The sequence below is a fragment of the Falco cherrug genome, chromosome Z (genome assembly GCF_023634085.1).
Source record: "Falco cherrug isolate bFalChe1 chromosome Z, bFalChe1.pri, whole genome shotgun sequence".
Taxonomy (NCBI): domain Eukaryota; kingdom Metazoa; phylum Chordata; class Aves; order Falconiformes; family Falconidae; genus Falco; species Falco cherrug.
In genome coordinates, this window is record NC_073720.1 from 2,445,192 (window position 1) to 2,469,349 (window position 24,158).

The window sequence follows — 24,158 nt, forward strand, 5'->3', positions numbered from 1 at the left end:
GCTGCCAGCCAGGGGGAAGGTACTGCCACAACAGGGACAGCAGCTGGGTTTCACTGCCTGCACACTGGAGCTTCTGACACTCCCTGTCTCTGGTTGCTCTGCCCACATCTCCATTCCCAGCTCCCATGAGAGAGGCAGGGGGATCATTCTGTAAATCTTGAGGTCTTACTAAGTGAGAGAAAGAAAAAATAAAAAATCACTCCCTGCAGCTGTTGGCAATGACAAACCATGCTAACTATGGAGGAACATAGAGCTGTTCGACAGGCCAGTGTCTTACCCCAAAAATCAACTTTGTACTCAATACCTTAAAGACAGGATGAGACCACTTTGAAACTACTTTGCATCAGTTGCCCTTCTCTCACGTTAAGCATGAGAAACAAAAGAGGGGAAAAATAAGAAATAAAATAAAAGCCTACCAGCACTGTGAGTTCAGAAGGGATTTGCTGAGATTTGCTTTGGTGATTATAAGGAGGGGAAGAAAGAAGAAGAAGAAAAAAAAAAAAAAAAAAGAGAGAGAGATGCCACTCAAACAATAAAGGAGCAGGTTCAGCTTTTCAGTTGTAGTTGGCATCAGAAGGACAAATGCCAAAGGACCTCTGCAGCATTTTTGTGCTTTCCTCAGGCTTGAGCTAGTAGGTTATTACATAACAGTGAGAATATACACAGTCAATACCAACCACCAACTGCTCAAAAATCACTGATGTACAGGGACATCCCTGAAAAACCTTCTCCCGTTTTGTTCCAAACTATCTGCAAATTTAGAGAGAGCATGCTCTATCCCAGCACCACCTTATTAGTATCGTCTTCATGTAAACATGAATATTCCCATGTCCAGAAACAGTAAAGGATTTCTTTGGGTGCAGAAAGTGCACTTTTATGCTGGAACAAGCATCCCACCAATGAAACTCCCACCCCAGAATGACCATACTGCCAGCAGCCGCTTAGGTAGACAAAACTTGTTATTCACTCAGCCCGTCAAGAAGCCCTTTTTCACAGTATGCCTTTCTCAGCTTTTTTTAGCACTACCCTCTTTCTTTCTCCTTCACTACACCTTCCCTCCACATCCCAGCACTCTCCAGGATTTAAAGGTGTTTTAAGCAGAAAACCCCTCAAATTTTAATTTGTGATTCTAAACTACTTCAAGCAATAACCAAGACTTGGTACCAAGAATGAAAATTACACAACTAAGCTAAAAAAACCCACATTCTGCAGATTCTTTGTGTAGCTAGGGAAAGTTAGGAGCTTTCTGTATTCTTCAGAGCCACATGAATCATGCTTACACTCTATTTGTTCACTAATTCCAGCAGCTTCAACCTAGGTTGTGCCATCGCTTAGTTTTTGGATACTTTTACTTCCCAGCATTTAAATATCATTGTCCCTTGCAAATTACAAAGGAGCCCTGCTGTGAGCATTCTACTTGCTACAATTATTTCAACCCAGCTAAGAGCTTATTTCAAACAACTCTACTGCTCAATTTGTCTCCACCTCACTTATCCTAAGAGTCCCTTTGATTTCTAATGGAAGCCACAACTTCATTCTGAGGTCTCATGTCAATGAGGCTGCAGGTGAAAGCCAACCAGGGAAAAATTAGGTACTGTTTTATTACTAGCATGGGAAGAGACAAAAACCAGCATGGCCTCAAGCCATGCGGATGTGCCACTTGGGTTCCAGGAGGAGCAGCAACAGCTTTTTGTACACACCATACCCTGATCCTGGCAGTGAGAACACTGTGGCTTTAACTAGTTATTCCCATTTAAAATTATAAATGAGATTAAATGGTCCAAGATAAAGTAATACTATTATTAGGGAGTGGTTTGAGCAAGCCAAACTGCAATGCTGGGGGAGCAATTGTAGTTTAGCTGTCATCATTTTCAGTTCCCTGGGGATATGCGTACGCACGCACCCAGCTGCGTGGACATGTTGGCCTCTATTAATGGCAGCAGCTGCTGGTCCTGGGGTATATATGTTTGCTTATGGTGAATTACAGAAAACTGCTGTTTTCAACTTGTAAATTTGGGAAAAGTCAACCTTGTGTCAAATATGACAGCAAGAAGCATCTGCCACAGAGTCAATCAATCGTATATACTTGCTCCACATTAAAACAAAACCTACAGAGGCTCACCCTTCAGTAGGGAAGGAAATTCTTACAAGCTAAAACTAGGTAGTGACTTTGATGTAGTAGCGACAGCCGATCAGATGGCATGTTTAAAAACTGCTTCTCTACGTTTCTTCGTGGTTAGCCTAACCTCTCTCACTCACAGGCATGCAATACTGTGTGAGGAAGCATTAAAGAACGAACACCTAATATCACCACAGTTTTTGTAAAAAAACCTTTTCCCAGAAGACTTCAGATCAGATGTGCTATCTGAGTTTCACTGAGATTTCTGCCTTCTTTCCCTTATTTTCCAGCTGGGTTAACTAGGCAGGAGGAGGTCAAGTACTTTACAGAAAAATCACACAAAGTGTCAGAGCCACAATCAAAAGCCAGGATCCTCCAAACACCTGATCTTTCACTGTCACCATGCTATGCATTTCCCAGGTTTTATTTGCCTTCTATTACTCATTATTATTTCTGTTTATTAGTACTCAGTAATGTTTTTTTCACTTTTCCACTAGCACTGAAGTGGCATTTAGCATGCAAATTCTTGCTGCTGTTCTGCACTGTGTTTACCCAACTAGGAAAAAAATATAAAAAAAAAAAGCACTGACTTTTCCATATCAACCTTGCAGAGCAGTAAGCAACTACATAACCCTGCACAGCCGCAGAGAATCACATCTTACAAGATTTCTCCTTCCTGATCAGGCTGAAATATGAAAGCAGAGAAAGCAGTGCCCTTCAGATATGTTCTCATAGCAAAGAAAATGATAAACACCACCAGCAACACTACTCAATTGATTCATTCTTTAAACAATAACAGCACTGCGCTGCACCCTAAGAGTAACAAACTGAAAGCCTATCTAGAAGCAGAACATTCTCATGATTGCTAGCAACTACTTACATTTAAGTAAAGACAAATAAAACACTAACCATTGCCCAGTACTGTAGCTTTGCCATCTACCTGCAAGCAGTGCACATCACTTGCATGCTGTCTCATGGCTCATTTTAACAATAATTGCTTATCAAGCTGAATACAATCAGCAGAAGGCCCAATAATAAGGAGCAACAATAATAACAGTACAATGAATTGAGTTTAAATAGGGCCTTTAGTTTCAAAGGACCCCCCTCATTTCTCCCCAGGCACTTAAGCACGCAGCCAGACCGCAGCTCGTGCCACGCTGATGAGCCCAAAAAATAGTCCCCATCGCAGGCTTTGCACTTTGCAAAGAGATTTGTCATCAGGACCCCTCTAATTTGCAATGGCAGCCCTGCCTTCCCTGGGTTTCCCCATACAGGGGCTGCAGCTGAAGGCCAGCTGGGCACAGAGCAGAACTGGGTGGCATGACGCTAGCACAGATGAGACACAGGCAGTCTGGCTTGGGGCCTGCAGGGATGAGACCCTGGGGATTCACCGTCACCAAATACAGTTTATCATCCGCACAAAGCATTTGGGTTTTGGTTGTTCGGGGTTTTTTCTTTTATTTGTCTTCTTCCTGTGGAATTAGTCTCATTCCAGTCCACTACTGCTGAAGTCAGTGGATGGATGGCACCCAAAGAGGGGCCACCCCGGGCACCACCACCCAAAGCATGAACTAAAAGACCACTGCACATATGACATGTCGCACCAAGGTTCACATGGGTCCAAGGGGCCTCAGCGAGGCTGAGCTCTAGTGCTTTGTGACTTACCCCAAATGCCAGCACCCCTCTGCCCTCCCAGGGGCTTCCCACAGAGCATGCCCCTGGGTGCCAGCTGCCACAGCTCATCCTGCCCCTTCAGCCATGCACGTCTGGAAGGGCCAATTCCCTGTTTCCGTGCACAGGCTGTTGTCACATTGCAAGCCTATAACAGGATCACAGCCCCCCAACAGCACCACATGCCAGCTCATCGCTTTTTTACTGCATTTTTCTTTCTTTTTCTAATGAAGCATCTTTGCCTTTTAACATGCAATTTTATCTGGCAACTACTACAACATCTCAAAGTCTAAAAAGAACATTATATGAACAGCACACACTACGCTGAACACAAAAGGGTTGCAGGGAAAGAGCATCTGCTGCCCTAACAACAGCTTTAAATCCTCCTTCTCTTTTTTTTTTCCTCTAGGTGCCCATATGTGACACAGCAGTAAAGCAATACCATGGTGAAGAACTTTGCTTCAAAGCCCAGACTCCATCCTGATGAACCCCGCAAGAACCCACCTGACACAGCTTTCCACTAGCATCTCTCTTCCTGCTTGTTTCAGATGTTCCCATTTTACAAAAAGGCACATAGACAATAATTCAAAGGAAAACCATAGCAAGGGAGAAAAAAACCCCACAAGCTAAGATTTCTCTCGATAGGTTTCCAAACCACAAGATACACAAATGGGCAAGTTGCTTCTGCTTGCAAAGCTTGACACACAGGGCACAGATGGAACTCAGAAATCTCACTTGCTCTGCTTCACAGCCTTCCTGAAAATCCAGTCCAGGAATATTCGCAAAAGCTTAGCCCAGGTAGGCTTACCTGAGGGCCATTTGGGAACTTCAGCATTATTTTTAGTACTAAGGATTGTGAAGGTCCCAGTTACAACTGGGGGTGTGCAAAACCCCACGCTTAAAACTACATTCAGCACTGCGGAGACACACAGAGCCTCTATTCAGAGATTCAGGTACCTCCCTTGCATCATGAACAGCAGCCACCCCGCTCTGAAAGCTAGTAATACTGCTGTCTAAGAAGTTATAGAAGAGATTTCTGTAAATGCTTAAAGGCAACTCGCAAAGTGCTAGGGGCACACGAGTATATAATAAACGCTTACATTTAGTAGTACTAATCTTATTGCACTGTGAATATATTTGTGTTACACAGTGCATAAAAATGACAACGGTTCTTACTTCTTCATTATATCACAGCAGCAAGGTAATGAATCCATTATGGTATTATTATTTGGAAGACAAGTAATTGGCCATGTCAGCCTACACTGCTATTTGGAGTTATCAAGTGTGAACTTTTTTATGGTACTTTGACATTTAACAATATGCAACAGTTTAATTTATTTTTTAAAAAGGCTATAAAAATACAAATTGTAAGAAATTGTGGCCTCAACTGTTGATTTGAATAATCTGTCCTGAACTTGATATTGAATTCCTCCCTCAAAAGATACATTAGAGGCGATCACAGGCTGTATTAGCAAATTCAGTTATTAACCCTGGGGGAAGATACGTGACCTCACATCAATTTAGTAGCTTTATTCTGAAAGACAGTAAAAAGATGAAACATAAAACACCATGTAGATTTAACTTACAATACAATCTGAGCGTACACTTGCATGGTCATGGGTTCTTCCCAACAGCAACAGATCCAGTATTCTGATAAAGTTATCTTAGAGAAAAAGATAACACAGCACACAACTTTCGCTAGACTCTGAAGCACGTACCAGCCCCTGGCATCCTTTATTTTTCCATGCATCTGAAAGCTCTAGCCAAGAGAGACAGCACATTCACACAGTAAACACATCATCTGAGACACAGCAAATTCCCCTTGCTGTGCTCTCCAGTGGATGTTCTCTTAGGTTCATGCCAGCCAGTAAGCTTCCAGCACTCCAGCATTTGTATTCAATCTTAACACACACCCCACCTAGCACAGACATGCTGAAACCACACACAAAAGGCAACAAACCTCTAGTAACAGAAGCCCACTCACCAACTTTAGGAAATTCAGATTCAAATCCCTTTGCCACCAGAGATTTTCAGTCAGACATCAAGTAAAGCACAACTTTGTTGCCCAGGACTGCCCCAAGAGACAACATATTTTTCTTGGAAGTATTTTTAAGAAGCTGAATGGGTTTTTTTTTCAGGAAGTACTCATTAGGGTTGTAACAAACAGAAACCTTATCTGACAATTAGCCAAAGTGAATTCAGCTTTAACTTCTTCAATAACTTATGTTGATTTTAAAAGTATTTTATCTTAAAAGCTTTTTTTTTTTTTTTTTAATAAAGGCAAAGGAAACTTCAAAACATACTTCTTTAAATGCTTGTTTAAAGGTTTTTCTTTAGGAAGATGCTCAGTTTTGACAAAATTAACATTTCCTTCTTTAAAGAAATAGATTCAAGTTCCTAAAACATTTCCATTTGGTCATATTTGAATTCTTGCAAAATACACTTTGTCCAGGACCCATCACAAGATGCTGCACTGAGTAGCCCCTTTGGGAGCACCAGCCCCCCCACAAACACACACACATTGGCAGGGGCTAAGCCCTGTGCTCCCAGGGATCATTTCACCGATTTTTATCCTTCATTACCACGTTCCTCGCCTGCAAGGTGGACTTAGAAGCTCTCCAGCCTCACATATTTTAGTATCACAACGTCAAAACACCCCAAAACGTTTAAGTGAGTTTTACAGTATCCAAAATAGATACTTTAAACCCTGTTTCAAGGTTCAGAAGCAGCCCTTAAAACCTGAGGCACAGAACAACTCCGTGAAAGTAATAATGAGATGTATTTCCAACAAAGTATTTTCATACACAAACATAAACAGAATATGCAGACAAGCATTTTCCTTACTGAGTAAACCACACCATTTCCCTGTGTCAGTTCGTTTTGCTTCTAATAAGCTCGCTTATTTCCTAGTCTCAGAACATTTTAGTGGTGTTGCTTATCTTGCACTCACCAGTGCATCCACTGAAGCAAAGCAAAAATACGCAACAAAGCTTTCACCAGGCAAAGTTGCACCAGTTTAGAAAAAAATGGAACGATTTATTTTAGAAGACTTTTACCCACATGGAATTCGGAAAGCCCCCAGAAGCAATACCAGTGAATCTGCACAGTATTAAAGACAAAAAATCATGTTTTATATGTATTTTCTTGCAATAATGGTGCAGCGCCAGGCGCTCCCCCGGGGCCTCAACTGCCCACGCGCACATACCCCCCACAAACTAAGCCCCAGAACACCCCCAAAGCACCAGCTTCCAACACCGTTTCCCAGAAAAATTAGGAAAAGAGGACACAAACAAACAAAAAAAAAAAAAAGGGGGGGGGTGGGGGAAGAGGCAGCTCTCCAGGCGCGGTTACCTGCAGCGAAGCCTCATGGCTGCAGCAAGCCCGCAGCCGCCCTTTGTGATTGAAATGAGGGCCGGGGCCTCCCGCCGGGCCTCCCCCTCCGCGCCCGCCTTGATGAGTAGCACACGGCCCCGCTTTTATGAACACCTGTGTCTAAAGCCCACAAATAATTAGCTTAGCCTCCCTGTTTCCCTCCAATAATGGTGTAATTTGCTATGCCTTTCAGCCCCGGGACAGCTGGTGCTATTGAAAATCACCTCAGGATTAGGCCACAGCTCCAGGCCTCCCTCTTTGGGGGCTTCTCACATCTCCATGGCAACACACTTAAGCTGCAAATTATCACCTCTAATAATAACTGGGAAAGTCTATCTTATTTTATTCCGGTTATATCCATAATAAAAGACAAAGCGTGAAAATTGAATGGAGGTCTCGAAGCTGGGAAAGATCCTTGCCTGGCCCGGGAAGGAGCAGCGGGAGCAGATGGGAGGGCCCCTGGGCTGTGGCTGGGCCTTGGGCTTCCCTTGTACCTGTGTCCAGTTGCGATGGATGTCAGAAAATATCCCTGCAAGCCCATACTGGGGGCTCTGGAGGCAGTCACCCCCCACTGTGGCGTGACATGAGAGCACATTGCCCTCACAAACCCATCAAACATGGCTCCAGGGGTCCCCAGAGTGTTGCCAGGCCTTTGGGGCCACTCTGTCGATGGCTGCTGCATGTAAGGTGCGGGGAGCACCCTCCTCAAAGGGGCGAGGGGCTCCTCTCCCCCCGTCCCTCCTAAACGCCAGGAATGGAGCTGACAGAGGTGGCCCAGAGCCCACGGCAGTGTTAGGGAAGGTTATGTTTTGCCTGCAAATGCCATCTTTCACCCCATGGGGTGACAGTGCAGGCAAGGAGATGGGGAGGATCCATGGCAAGGCCTCCCCCATGGAGGGCCCCCCTCTCCCCTGCCGCCCCAGTAGCTCCCTCCACACACCATTGCCCAGTGGCACTCACACACCTCTGCTTTTAAGTTGTTTTTTTTTTTGGTTTTTTTTTTTTTTAAATGGACTCTGGTTAGGCACAAATATTGATATGAATGTTGACTTCACGGCCACACTTGAAACAAGACACCTACAGACAGGAGAAAACCCTATTGTCTTCACCTGCTCTTTTCAGAGAAAGCCTAAACACCCTAAACATCCCCTAAACACCGATTCCACACCTGGCCACTGACCTGCTACAAGCAGCGGGCTGCCTCCTCCAGCTGAAGGGAATTTTATCCCAAGTACCAACCTGAAAAAAATCCAACACTCTTTTCGTCCTACATTAGTGCAACTGGTAGCACTTGACAGCGTACCCCTTTCTTATTTGTGAAAAGGCTCAGAGTAATAGTAAAACCCTGGGAAATAAACATATATACACACAGCATTACATTAAAATATTTCCTGAGCAGAATTTCATCTGCACTTGAGGTTTGTTGATGAAGCCAAGGAAATAGAGGGGATAAAAATGTGACTTTTACCTTCTGAGCTAATAAACTGAGCAGGACTCTGAGGCAAGACTAATACAATCTGAGATTGCTCTGGATTGCAACAGGTTCTTGCAACTTAGGAAACGAAGGGTGCTCAGTGCTCAGAGCCATCTATGCACTGGAATAACCTCCATGTAATGGGGAGAGTGTTCCTGGGGTGGGGAATCCTTTGGGCCTGGGAAGATGGCTTTCAGCATGCCTGTGCATGGGCACGCTGCCCTGGTTTGATCAGCCACCTTTGATTACATGCTGGAAGGGAAGAGCCTTGTTGAAAAATCCTACATAGGACCCTTGAGTGGGTTTTTCTTTGCTGTTCAGTAACCCCATGGCAGGTCAGCCACAAAGCTGAACAGCTCCCTGCACCTTGGTGAGGGACAACCTTTGACTGCACCGGGAGGAACAGGTCCACCAGAGGCTTTGGCAAGATGTGAATCTTGGGGTGGGGTAGGTTTCAGCAAGGCAGCATCCAGCCAACCCTGATATCTTCCATGGCAGAGAGGCTGCAGGACTCCCTGGGCAACCGTTTTCCCTGGAACAGCCTTGTACTGTGCTGGGAAGAGAACCATTTCATATTTCCCTCCCTGTACCTGCTTCCTACCTTTAATTTTCAGACAAGTGCCTGCTCTGTGGCTTCTTGTTTACAGCCCTGTTTGCTAACAGCATGAGCCCCTTCAAAATTCAACACCATTTTTTTTCTTAGTAACTACAAAAAGACTTGGGGTTACAGGGGAGGAGGTAAGGGTGAGCACCCCTGCATTTGGGTGAGGGGCACACAGAGATGAGCGACCAAAACAAATCCCTTGGTCAGATGCTGCTCTCAGAAGGACAATGCCCAGGACACGCAAACAGCAGCGTGGAGAAAGGTGATGGGGACAGGAGGGCCCTTGTTCTGCTGTCTGGGACACCCACCAGGCATCATGCTGTCCTTTGTGGGACACCTCAGATCTGCCTAGCAGAAAGTTAGCTGCTGAAAGGGGAAATCCTACTCTGTCCTGGGAGATCTCCTGTCTTCCTCAAGCTCACTAAATCAGCAGAAAACAGCTTTTTCCTCTCCCAGGCTCTCCCTTACTGCTGGGTTAGTGAGCTGAACTGGCTCAGCATGGCAAGTAAGCATTCAGCTGAAGGCAATACTCAAAATGCCTAGAAAGGGGTTGGATAGGGGTCCAGCTACAGCTTGAAGCCTCACCCTTCCAGGCTGCGAGCATCACCGGCTCCAGGCACAGGAACGCCAGGCATGCACAGGAGTGTTGCTGTCACATCACTATAAATTGATAGCAAAGGCACAACGAGAGCTGAAGCATCACAGAGACAGCAAAATCTGAGCCTAGCTTCTCTAAATCCCTATCTGCCTCCATAGCCAGATGATTTATTTTTATCCTCAGAGTCCCGGAGCTCCTTCCCATGTTTCGTGGCCCGTGTGGTCCATACTATCTGCATATGGGCGAGGACAACATGAAGTTCCAAACAGCAACAAGAAGATGGAGAGGAGGCAGCACAAAAGGGCAAGATACACTCAAGCGTGAAGGCAAAGCATAGAGATCATCAGAGAAGTCAGGTGCTTAAGTTCGCATCACCCCCCTGACCAGAGCTGACATGACAGTTAATTCATGCAAGCCAGTGACCTTGGCTGCACTACAAGGGTAATGTTTTCTCAAGGATGAAACGTCCCTGTGTAACTCCGGTAGTGCATTCAGGGGGAATTGCAAACATCTGATAATAGAGCTTCTTGTTTCTTTCCTTTCTTTGTAAACATCGTTATTGAGACCAGCAAAAACTATTTTCAGTTGGAGTTTTTATCATATTTAGGAATCTCTCTCTATCCCCTAGGACCTGTCTCACCTCAGGAAGAAACAACTCTTTTGGTAAAGCTGTCCTCATGCCAGCATAGGGGAGAACCCCCCTGGAGAGCTTCTACCAGGGCAGCCAGGCAGCAGCTGTGCCACAGGGAGACATTTACCACAGCCTCCCAAAAAACTTAGGACTCCCAGTGCCAAAATGACCTCAGCTGAGCTGATTCAGGGCGATACGCAGGGTGGTGTGAGTTGTGCATTGCACTGGCACCACTGCAGTATCCCCACAACCTGGTGTTCTGAGGACCCTGGCCTTCCTTCTCCTCACTTGGTTTGGCCAGATCAAGTATCTTCCCACTCTGCAGTTGCAGTCTGGCCCTGCTCTCTTCAGATTACTATTAGGCCAGCCTACATCCCATAAAGACCGCAGGAATCATACTTGTGAAAAGCTGAAAGCAAGTCTTCATCAACTTTTAGCAATTCAGCATCTAGCAGCTCTAGGTCTGCACAGTGGAAAGCAAAACTGTGAGCTAACCAGGGTTTTGTGGATTGTCTCATCTTCCATTGCAAGGCACATAACCATCAATATTTGAAAAAAATAGGTTCCAAACACAACTTGTTTAAAAGCAGATTTATAGAAAACACCTGAAGTCAGCTATGATCCAGAGCTACAGGATTGTTACACATTTCCGTTACTTCAGTGCTGAGATGGTGAATCACAGGCAGCACTTGGCACTTGCCTTCAGAATTAGATGGGGCTTTTTAATCTGCTTTTGTGAAATTTGATAAAACATCCTTAGAACACTTAATTTGATATTCCCTCTTATCTGATCGGCCTGGGAGTGTGTGAGCTTTCCCCTTTCGGAAGCTGAATGACCTCTCAGCAGAGAATCCTGTAGCATCTTCTGGCTGCATCTTTGTGCCTCTTTCTCCACCTCAACTCCTTGGGGCAGATTTGGCCTTTGGGGAAACAAGCCCAGCAGGGGTGGGACTAATTCATCAGCACATCAGAAACATTCTTACCAAAAAGCAGCATTAGTTCTTGTTCCAGCAAAAAAATGGAGCATGAGATCCCCTCCTGCACCCTGCACAGGTGGCCCTATGGGTGCTGTGCCACTGTGCTATGGGCTGGCTGCAGCGCAGACCAAGGGAAAGTTTTACCAAGACTCAACTTCCGCATGGCATTTCCTGAGCTACAGAGGTTCCTGGCAGTCTGTGGAAGCTGGACAGATTTAATGGTGCTGCTAAAGCCAGAAAGAAATATGCCAGAAGCAAGCGGAGATGGTGTCAGCAGCTCAAGGTGGAGAGAGGAAGGCTGGAGGGAAATCATCAATCCAAAGTTGGCTGAGGTGAAGAAAAAAGATGTAAAAGGAAAAGCACTGCTCCAACTCAGTGAAGTCTGGGGCTTTGCTACTTTTCATAAGTGACCCTCAGCTCCAAAAAATATGAAAAGCCATTTCTGTAAAAGTCAGAGTCTAATTCTATATGAGCTTTCAGTTTAAAAAGCAAAACCAGAAAAATGCACATGCTTTTGCTGGCTGCTGGGAAAATATGATTCAGAGAAATTGTGCAATGCCCAAACTCAATTTAGCTGTTAGCAGGCTATATCTAAAAAATATACAATTAACAGGCTTGAGCATCTGGGAAGACCAAATGGCTTTAAAACATACCATATTGTTGCTGCACTCATACCAAAAGCACTTTGAAAGAAAATAGACCTTCAATAAGTCAACCTTTGAGCCAAAGCATCATCCCAAGTGTGGGAATCATAACGCCAATGCTTTGGTGCCACCCATGAGAAAATGGCAGTGCAGTTAAGATGGTTTGCAACTTTGAAAATGAAATGCATTGAGACAGTAAACCAGCGTTACAAAAAAGGAGGAAATTTATCAGGGGTTAACGTGAATTGACAGCTAAAAGAGGAAAAGAGTAAAGCAAAGCTCAGTGAGCTGCTTTTACAGCTTTTCCATGTTTAAAGAACCAGTTCTCTTTAATCCTCCCCAAACATGCATGTGGGAAAAACATACCTGTAGGATCGCAATGCAACAACGGAAAGAGTTGAGGTGGAAAATATGTTGCCCAGCAGTGTAAGCAACGCAGCTTTAGTTTATTTTCCTGTTTCCACAACCACCTTCATTGTGGCCTCGGGGCAGCCACTGGTTTCCCAGGTAAGGAGCAAGGAGCTCGCAGCTCCTTGCCACCTCCCTTGTGAAGTGCCCAGACAGCGCTGCCTTTATGGTGCCTCCAGTCCAACTCTGGGCACCCTCTTCCCTTCTAGCAGTGTGTTTTGCCATTTGCCAGTGACCCTTCCCATCTGAACACCTCCATCAGTGAGCTGAGCTGCAGGACAGTACGATATTTTAAATAGTGTGTTTCTATAGACACTATTTAATTTTAAATTTACATACAACTTTCATCCGAAAAGTATCTGAAAACAAACCCCTGCCCTGAGGGTGGATCCTGGCTGCTTTCCTGGGCTCTTTGGCTGTGTGAGTGGACCAGACCTACTGAAACAAACATGCAGGAACTTCACACCTAATTAGGATGAATCCTGTTCTGCTTGGGTTTGCAACTCAAGGACCACTGCATCTGAGGAAAGGCAGAGAAGAAGGAAGTCTAGCTAAAGCCCCATCACCAGCTTTCTGCACGGCTTGGCTCCAAACCTAGGTAGCAAACAAAAATGAACAAAAATTTACACATGTCAAGAAAGGTGGAGGAGGTGATGAGCTGAATTTGTGGTTCCCTCCCACGCTTAGCCTGAGCAGCCTGTCACAGAGAGAGAGGGGAGGCAGATGGAGAAAAAAACAAACTTAAACAGGAAAAATACACGTAACAGCAAAAAGTACAGTAAAAGAAGACTGATCCCTCCCTTCTCCGCCAATCCTGATCAGCTTGAGAGAAAGGATGGATCTGGGCCATCTGTACTTACATTCCAGATGGGCTTCAGCTGGAAGGAGAAATCTCCAGGTCTGTACTCAGCTGCGTTTGGGAGCTCCCTTAAAGTGCTTAACACCAGGAAGCAGCATGCAAAATTCCTCCTCTTGTCTACTCACTGGAGTCAAGCAAATTTCTGTGAATACATATTTGTCTGGAAAACAGTGTTCCAACTGTCCCAAAACTGTGGAGATCCTAGTTGCATTTCCAAACACCCTGAACTTGAAAAACAAGGAGAAATTGAAGAAAGTGTTTTTAAAACTGCTCCCATAAAGGTTTTCCTACTTGTGTCTGATTGCTTGGCTTCCTCACCACTTCAAATTACCAACGGTTCACCCACAGTGTGGTAGGTCTTGCTTCAATCCTTCTGTCTGTAAGAGCTGTAGAGTCTTGTACTGCTCTGCTCTTCGTTTTGCTTCAGTCCACATAGATCACCTTAGGGATGCCTTGAGCAAAAATAAAGCACTTTTGTGCTAATGGCTGGCAGGAAATCAGACCCAAACGCAAGTCCCTGGCCAGTTCGTGACATATCTCCCAAGTAAGATGGCTTGGAGTTCTGCTGGGGACTTAGAACCCTGATGTAACCCCTGCTTTGCAGTCCTCACCCAGTCCCTGGGATCGCAACGCGTTCCTCTGCAAAGAGTAACCTTCCTTGGGCAGCAAGACCATGGGGGTCCACCTATAAAGTCTCTTATATTCAGAATGATCTGAAGGGTCCGTAAGGCAGTACTGCCTCATAGGACAACCTCAGGCTCTTTACAAACCCCATGTCATCTTAGACCAGACCAGGTCGGGAAGAGGTTCATATTATCTTACCTACATGGTATTGCTCATGCGATGGCACTACAGGGCAGATGGAACATGCTGGGATCCTTTAGGAAGGTGCACACTCCTGTGCTCCCAAAACCACAGGGCATATATTTGAAGTTTCCTCCCTCCCATCCATCCTATTTCCTGGTGCACCAGTAGTTTGTCCTAAATACAGCTCCCACTGCCCTCCTGAGGGTAAACAATTTGGACAGCTGGAAAATTTGATCTTGAGATTGGTTTCAAAAAACAACACAGATAGTCTCATGTCTGGACCAGGGATGCTCCATTGCTCCTAAAATCTGAAACAATATCACTAGGCGGGAAGGAAGGAAACTTAATAAAAAAACGACCTGGCATTTGAGGCACTCTCCTGGGAAATAAGAGGAGGTTAAGATTCATCTTCCAAACCAGACAGAAGCCAGCATTGACCTTAGCACCAGGAAATGCTCTGGTCATGGAACTATTGAAGACAGTTGCTGGCAGCCTTTGCCTTTTTGACAAAAGCGATACCAGTCCTTGCAAGGTAGAAGCCTGGCCACATGGTGAGGCTGGCCACTCGTTAATTTAGACCTGGCAGGACAAGGCGAGCCAAAACAAAGGTTAAAAAAATGGTCCCTTTTCTTTCCTGAGCTAAGCATGGAGGCACAATAAAGAGAATGATGTGGAAACTGCCTTGTGTTTGGTTTTTTGTTCCTCTCCAACAAGCCTCCCAGAAGACAGACTGTGAAATGCAGAGCTCTGGCACCTCTGTGCCTTTCTCTCACCCCTTCAAGGAAGAACTTGGGTTTTACACAGATCAGAGGAAGTGGATCTATTTGGACTCATGTATTTCTACCAGGACAAAGAGATGTTTATATAGTATGATAGTCTAAAGATACATTTTTATCTTGCATGCCTTTCAAAATGTTGTGGGGTTCCCTCCCTCCCCCCAAGACATTTAATGAGTTTAATTGATCTCCAGAATACCTCTGCATTATAGCACAGTCATCTCGCGTTGCGGCACAGCCACCCTCGCAGACCCTCAACAACCTGGAGGACTGAAGGAATTGCCTATACTGCTCTCCCATGTCTGACCTTCTGAACTCCCTGCTTGGAAGCCATTTCCACTTTTCTTTATAATGAGAAACATTTTTTACTGGTTAATAACAAGAGTCTTGTGTAATCACTCAACTCCAAAAACTCAGAATTAAACAAAAATTAGCACACACATGACAGTTAATGGGTTTTGGGATCTTTGATATATTTTACAGAAAGCTCTTGCATTCCCCACAGATTAAAAACATCAAAAGATGGGCAGATATGTGTTCAGTCACAAATTATGTGAGTCTGATAGACTAGTGGCCAGGCTATCTTCTCTCTTCAGCTTGTCCTGCAGCCTCCCAACCCTGTGTGGGGAGGTTCCTCCAGCCTAATGCCTAATGTGTTGACCTGTGTACCCAGTACAATATACACATGGCAAGAGAAGCGGAGCAACCCAGTCAGTTTGCTGCTAGGTAGATCTGGGTCCCGTAAGAAACTAATCAGAGATCAACGCTCATTCCTGGGAACGAGGCACTTCATTTGCTCTTTGCTGGGTGCCTGAGCACTTTTCCATCACCTCCGCCTTTGCACAGCACCTCATCTCTTCTGCCACAGTCCCCTTTGCCTCCCCTGCCCCTCACCACAGCTTCTGTCTCCACTGAGAATTCAGACTGCTAAACTCCTGCTAATCTGACTAACGATTACTTACTTGCAGGCCCCTTATTAACAGCAGATTTGTTTGCAGGAAGCAGGTTCCAAAGCAGCTTGGCGATTGCTGATCCAGGAACTAATGAGCCTACTTATTTATCACCCATCCTGTTCTCCTTTTTACCTGCATTTGCTTGGGTTAGTGCACTCGCATTTCTTCAAGGAAAATCGAACACCACAAGCAGCTGAGAAGGAGCCAGGCTGCAGGGTTCCTTCCCTGGTTCCCTGAAACAACCCAATCTTTGGCTTTGAAGAACTAATTTATCCTTTCTGCCTGTTTGTTCTGGTTTGGTTTTGGTTTTATTCTTCAGCTATCTCTCTGTAAACAGGACAGACGGTTTACACCAACTTTCAGCAAACCTTTGACAACTCCCTCGTGAGAAGCTATTAAGGAAGCTAAGTAGACACGGGGCAAAAGGTAAAGCACTGTCATAGAAACTAGCAAAAAGACAGAAAGCAAGGAGTATGAATACATGTTCAATTTTTTTAATCTAACCAAGAGCTGCCAGAAGAACTAAAGGGGGGGGGGAAGATCTATTAGAAAAGCCAGATTCCAAAAAAAATTGAACCTTTGCATTGGGAAATATATTTTGCAGAATGTGTTCTTGTGTATATACATGTGTGTGCACATATTTGAATGTCTAAATTTGTATGTGTGTTCATTTATGTTTGCATTATGAAAATCAGAACGATTATTTCCTTTCAGTCAACACATATGAAGCTGAGTAAGCACAGGATAGTTACCTGGAAACAGTCCCCAGGAACCTCAAGAGAAAATGATCATTAATTTCCAGAAAAATTAAGGCATGTGAAGTCATCGTAATGAGGTAATCATTGATTCTGAGAGAATAAATTAGAAAGCTTCACAAAACATCAGGTAATCATCTGGAACATGCTCCCATGCCCAGGCGGCGGCAGCCTGCTGGTGGCACTCCTGCAAGGCTGCTGCTCTAGTATTTATCCTCTAGAACTGCCAGCAGCAGAGGAGACCCCTAGTTCCGCGATGAGACCCCTCTGGCACCCCAAACTCCAGCTCCATCCAAACAATGTCATATGCCAGCCACTTTTTTTTTTTTACCATTCCACCAACTCCGGCAGAACCTGCACTTCATGCCCAGCAACGTTTGTATTTTCCTGTGGATCATTGATGATGATTATTTAGGAGTACATTACCAAGAATGCATTTCTACACAACTCCAGGAGAAGCATTTTCTTGAGATAAGAATTTTCTTATCACAGCTATTTTCATCTACTCGATAAATAAATTGTAATCTAATACTGACTAAACTGATGCTGTGCTGTGTAACACTGGGTTTGTTTGAAATCGCCCGTGGAACTGCAATGTTACGAAGATCTAAATAAGTTCTGTCAGTGTGGTTGCCTGTGCATTGTTGTAAGGTTTCTTTTTTTGTGTGTGTGGTTTTTTTTTTTTAATTCTTCATTATTTGGCATAAGAAAGAAACAATAAGATGGCAATAACTGCAGTTGACGCAAAGTATTTTAATTACCTAAAAGAAAGCAAAAGAATTAGAGGGACCTAAGCGAAAGGACACATAAATGCTGACAAAGATTTGGGAATTTTGGGCAGATACAATGTGCATTGGAAGACCTGACCCCCACTATCCACACATGTTGCTGAATGCTGAGCATGCTATAGCCATTATTGCACAAAACAAGCAAACAAGTGGCAAAACAAAACCCAGTTTGGTGGAAATCTGTATGAAGTACAGGCAAGTAAAGTGCTACAGCAAAAAAAAAAAAAAAAAGAAAAAAAAAAGAAAAAAAAGAGGGCAGAAAACAGCGCTGGAAGTGCTAAGTACTATCCAGAAAAATACTGGCTTGTCCTCAGCTGCAATGCTGTTGTGTTTGGGGTTTTTGTTTGTCTGTTTGTTTGTTTTATTTTGTTTTTTTAACTGAACCAATTCAGAAGAGGAAAGAGGGTCTCCTTGAGAGACTACAAGTTTAATCAGGAGATTAGAACCAGGGACACAACTGAACAGTTATACGATAGAAATAAGGACGTAATTAATAGCAAGTACAAGAGGACAGGCAGTGTTTTTTAGAGATGTATAGTAAGACTTTTCTCACCTTAAACATCTAATCTACAGGCATTCAAGCATGTAATTCAAGCTCCTATGCAGTCAGCAGTCACATAGCTCCAGGCAGGAGAATCCGAAGAGCCAGAGTTGGACAGTATAAATACACTGCTAAGTACATACTGCTGTTAGCACTGACCTTCCCCCAGTTCCAGAGATGCCGACACCACACAACTGCTGTATCTGCTTTGCTTTATGCAGTGCACATGGCAGCGAGGAGTGCAGTTTGAGGGTTCATCTGAAAAAAAATTTTTATTTTTTTTTTAACAATAAGACTGTGAAGAACACTTCCCGCAGACACCTGTTAGAAGCTGGACATTGATTCTCTAAATTTATTCTTTAATTATACAGACCAAAATATATCTTCCATATGACCCTACCAAACACAAACTTAAAAAAGGAATGTTGTTAGCCTATAGCAAAGCCCATGGTCTTGAATGAAGAATTCCAATCTGGTTAAAACTGGACAAAAAGAAATGGTAACAGTTTCTACCTGCATCCAAAGAGGACCAACTTTTCCATTTTTCGCAAACATCCCACTTACACCTTCATCACAAGCACCTTACCACAAATGACATAGAAAGAACTACTTGTAAGAAAAACAGTAAGTGATGAAAAAAAGAAAAAAGGGGGTTTTGTAAGAATTTTTTTTTAAAGGTTTTCAGAGTTAAAAAAAGCTTGTTAAACATTTTGAGAATGGCTAGGAACACTTTACGGTAGACAAAACATTTTTCACCACATTGATTATGGTAAGGGGAGGTGGGTTTTTTTCCCCCTCCAGAAAACAGACTCTTTTTCTGACAAAAGAAAAGATGGGTATAAAGTGCTGCCAAGGTCTGTGCTGGAGTCAATAAAAGCACACTGGTACATTTGACAAAGAGCCTTACTTTCACATCGCTTCTTTTTTCTGCTTTTCGTCAAGTGTTCATTAAAGTTGGCTGAAAAACCAGGAATTCTCTTCATGCAGAAGAAAAAGAGGTTTGAAAACATGCAATTCTGTGAGCCATGAAATACATGAAGCCTGTTTTTGTAGAGCTTTTCATTCGGAGCAGCTTTCTTCTTCACGCTCTCTCTGGTTTCAGATAAGGGCTGAAGGCTGATGGCAGTTGTCTTCTTCCTATGGACACGCTTGGGTTCTTCTCCTTGATCTGACCGAGCATTCCCAAACAGGAGCAGAATCCGTTAGGGTTGGGTGGATGAGCAGGCACACACAGTGGAATTTTAATAATTATGTCTATGATAATTTAGACAGTTATCCAATTATTATGATTTCCATAAGAAATCAAAATATCCTATTCAGAAAGAAAGTGAAGGCTTTGAGTTTGGGGGTTGGTTGACTGGTTTGTGTTTTTTACAAACAGGTCTGCCCCAGAGGAATGGAGTAAAGATGAAGCTCTGTTATACCTTTATCCAGATCAAGATCTTATCATGAGGTCTCTTACATCTAAGAGAATTGCTCCAGCCATCTGATTAATGACTTTACTGAGCCAGGTTCTCTCTACTGGTACAAAGAAATTTCTCTACTGGAAAGCTCTGAATATTTTTAGATAGATATAGAACTATATAGGGCAACATATCAAGGGAACACCCTTTAAAATTATCTCACCCAGTGTTAATATTAATTCCTTCTTTTCCTTTTACAGCCTCCACAAAGCTCAGTATACTTACTCTTGGTGCCATTATTTGACTGAATACTCAAATTTGTTATAACTCAGATTCCCTTTCTGGATCACACACATCAGCATCACACACGTCCTTTTCCTCCTGACCTGGTAAGCCTGCCTGCTGTGATATATGCAGCCATGTAACTAAAAGGAGATGCCATTTGGCCTGATACCACAATTTTAAATATAACCAACTGTCCCTGCCCAGTTAATCTTGCAGCTACAGTTCATTTCAGATTCACAAGCTGAACATGTTCGTTTTTGTGATCTTTTTCCTGCAGAATTTTTTCCGCTGTCATGATTGTTGTTTCCCTTTAATCTAAAATTAGTTGCCTGAATTGAGAAATACATGCTTTGCTCTTTGTTTATGAAAAACATACCATTCATGTTTATATCCTCTTTATACTTCCATAATCAAAAAGCGTTTCAAAAACTAGTTAAAGTTGCTAAGTAACAACATTTACAAAACCTGTGCTGCACTTAAAGGTAAGGACATAATGAGAATATTTAAGACTATCATAAATTCTATTATAAGCAAACAAACCCATTATTCTCATCAAATGAAATGAAACACTTCAAGTCTGTTCCAGGGATTTAAAGGTATTTTTTCTGGTACGTAGTTCCAGTCTGTGAATATTTCTTGTGAAGTGATGCAGTTAGATGGGAAATCATTGCTCTGATTAAAATGTAGCTGTTATAATTCAATGGCCGTGACTGTTGTTTTGGTTGGTTTTTTTATTTTTTAATTAAAGGGCTTACAGTTACATTGAAGGCCAAGAACAGGCTATGGTGTTAATCTAGGAGAGTAGTTTCACTTTGAATGTGAAAGCCTTGCAATGTGTAGAAAACAGATGCTTCAGGAGGCACGATGGGTGGTACCTGCACAGGACGCTCTGGGAAGCCAGTGGCAGCATCCAGGTTGCACTCACTGGGGCCAAGGAAGCAGATGCCTGGGAATTAGTGTGTGTCTCCTGTGAAAAAAAAATATAAAAAACCAACATAAAAAGCCCCCGATACGAACAAAACCAAACAACCCCAAAGCAAAAAAAACAAACCAACCCCAAAAACCTCAAAAAACTCTACAAAACCACCACATACACAAAAACACACATGAAAAATCCCCTCTGCCAGCAGGAAAGGTGGGTCACGGCAGGAGACATAGAACTTCATTTTGCTTCTTCCACTCAGAACTCAAATACGTATGCGGTTTCCCCAGCTGTGCACGAGATCAGCTGGAGAGGGGGCGTGAGGCAGAGACCCCAAGACATCCAGGAACAGCATTACAGTGAGAAGCAGAAAACAAACAGCAGCGGTTTGCTGCCGGCTGCTCCAGGGAGGTTTCCACACACCAGCGGCACGACCCACAGCATCAGAGGCAACACACAGCACTCACTGTGTTTTATTCGTTGCCAGGTACAAGCATCACTGGCAGGGCTGCCTCTGCGGCACCTGCGATGCTGTAGGTCTGAAATCCCTTGGGAAATGGTATGCTCCAGGATCCTGATCCCAGAATGGATCATCGCAGCTTTCAAAACAGAAAAATGAGAAATGCTTATACTTGAATTCGCTTATGAATTTGAATTATGCTAGAATTCTGCATCTGGTTCTGAATGACTTATTTTTTTATTTTTATTGCAGTGCTCCGACGTCCTTAAGTCAATGCCTTTCCCTTCCATGAGTCAGGAATGATCACTGTTTCTTCTTAGCTACACTTGCCTGAGCTGGAGGCTGCTGGATGCCAGCAATCACAGCAACAGGCAAATCCAGGGATTACAGAGGTAACAGTTGGAAGAGCACTCTGAAGGTATCTGGCCACAGCTCCTGCTCCACACAGGCGTTTTGGCAGCTATGAGGCCATCAGTTGCAACTTTGCCTAGTCAATACCTGGAAACCTCCAAGGACAGAGATGCCGCCTCTTCAGGTCTATGCCACCCTTCTCATGAAGAAGCATTTTCCAGTTCAAGTTGCGATTTGTGGCCCCTGCTCCTTCTGTTATATCTGACACTACCACCAAGAAGAGTTTGTCTCAATCAGTTTCATAACAGCTCTTCAAGGGCTGGTGGGATGTCCTGGGATCACCCTGAGCTCTGCTTTTACCACACCAAAACAGCCCTCAACCCCTCACCACTTCCACTGGGTCCTCCAGGCTTCCTCATCCCATGGAAATCAAACTAATGGAAACACAGCAGCAGTGACTCCTTGCCTCTATAACCATCTCCACAGAGCTTCCCAAGCAGAAGATAAGTCAAAATAAGCTTTGTTTCGTCCAAATAGTAAATATCCCTCTCCCCAGATAGATAGATATAAAAATAAATAAATACATAAATAAAATTAAAAAAACCCAACCACCAAACCCTCAAGGTTTCCAACTAAACCTTTGAATTTTCCAACAGCAGACACTCCAGAGAAGGTCTTCCATTTTTCCAGCATCACTGTCATCTACATATTTATTTGCAATAATTTTCACACATAAATACATAGACACATTTTTCTTTAGCACATTCACACTAGTTTCCCTGAGCCTAGTCATGTTACATGCCAAGAACAAGACCTTACAAAGAAAGTTAGCACCTTTAGTTTGGAAATACCAAGCAAAAAATAGAAGCTTCATTTCCCTATGGCTCTTAATAGTATTTTGGTGTAAAATTCAAATCTGTATTCAAACAAAGGCAAGCAGTAAATTATTGCTGTGAGCCTAATATTTTTCTCCCAGAGGAAAGCTATTTCTGCTTGTCACCTTTATTATTTCCACACGCTTCATAATTCAGGTATTGCTGTTTCTCATTATGCATAACCTTGATTGATCATTTATACTAATTTTAGAAACAATAATGAACGCAGCAGGGCTGATACTAATTGATGTTTTCTTTCAGTAATGAAGGGTTTGACATCAGTTCTGCATGCTGGCTGTTCCTGGGTCAAGCAAAAGGTAAAAACCCAAGCGGTCTTCTTATGTGATGCCAGATAGCGTTGGGGTCCAGGAAAAACATGCAGTTACGCTTAACAACCCCCGTGAGCCACCTCTGAAGATCTTGCTTGGAAGGTTTTCATTAATCTACTGTGCTCCTCACGGGGATGGGGAGCAAATCTGTTGTCTGAGCAAGGTCATGAGAGGTTTGCTCCCATCCCTGAGCTGCATATGAGGGCTCAGCTTCACTGCAGTGGCCATCAGCAGCCCAGCAAGCAGCAGTGACCCAAAGCCTCTAGGGATGCCACAATTAGTGTCCCAGGTGGACTGCAGGTGTTCCTGGGACCTTTAAAGCACGCAGAAGCTTGGTTCCCACTTATCCTAGAAACTGGTTCCCATCAGGCAGCAGAAGTTGATAGCGGGAGAGGCGTGCAAGGGCACACAGACCAGTTTTTGAAGGGATGGAGCTGCAGAAGGGCACTGGCAGTGCAGGGCTCCCAGCCCAGAAGGTTGACACAGCCTCTGGATGTGAGCAAGGCCCAGTTTGCAGCTTGGCGTTTCCATCCTCAGCATAGGTCCAATTATACAGCTATGTATCTCACAAGGACCACAGCATACCTATGGTTTCAGGCTCTTTGTATGACCTGAAGTTATAATTAAGCACAAAAGAGAAAATGAGTGACTATGCGCCAAGCCAGTCCTTGACAGAGCATATTGAAGTCAAGGCTCCAACGTGCTCGAGTCCTATTTACTTCTGTCATCACCTCCAGAACTGCAGTACATCAGCACTTCTCTCTATTAAAAAAAAATAATAAATTAAAAGATCCACAGGACGCAGAGACAAACCTAGATGGTGGGAACCTTCATAAAACCCATGGATTTCCCTGGATCTGCAAGTTCCATTAATGCTAAAAGGGAAGTGGAGTATGGAGTAAACTGCCCAGCATCTGTATTTTTCCAACACATTTAAGACACATCCACAGATTACACGAGCACCAGGTTAATAAATGAACACGGTGGAAGTTCAGGTGAGGAATTTCTGACCTCCCCACACCTGGGATGCAGTAGCTGCACCCAGTAAGAGCACAGGAATAGATGAGGACCTTGGGCTCCTCCAAAATAACAAGCAGGTCTGAGCAAACAGAAGCCAGGGCAAGACATTTATGTCAGCTGCACAAAAGATTTCATCTCACACAGTCTCAGCCGTTTCAGACAGAATATTTCTTTCTGATGTTAAAACTACAACTCGGTCACAGCAGGTTATACCCGAAATTAAAACTGATGGAAAAAGCTAGATGTGGAGAGGATTTTCTTTGTGCTTGAAAGGCTGCTTATTTCTTCATGGTTTAAATTTCAATGATTTTCTGTGTTGAAGTGCAGAAATTGTCAAGTGGTTCCATATTTGCTCAAAACTGGGGGGAATATTCACTAGTGAGAGGAACATTGCCTGGGGATACAAGTTTCATAAACAGGAGCCAGAACATAGCTGCAGTAAAAAGAAGATGACATTACCATGAACAAAACCTAATTTGGGGACTATCCACTAGTCTGGACTTCAACCATCACCCCCAGTGGCAAGGTCCGCAGCC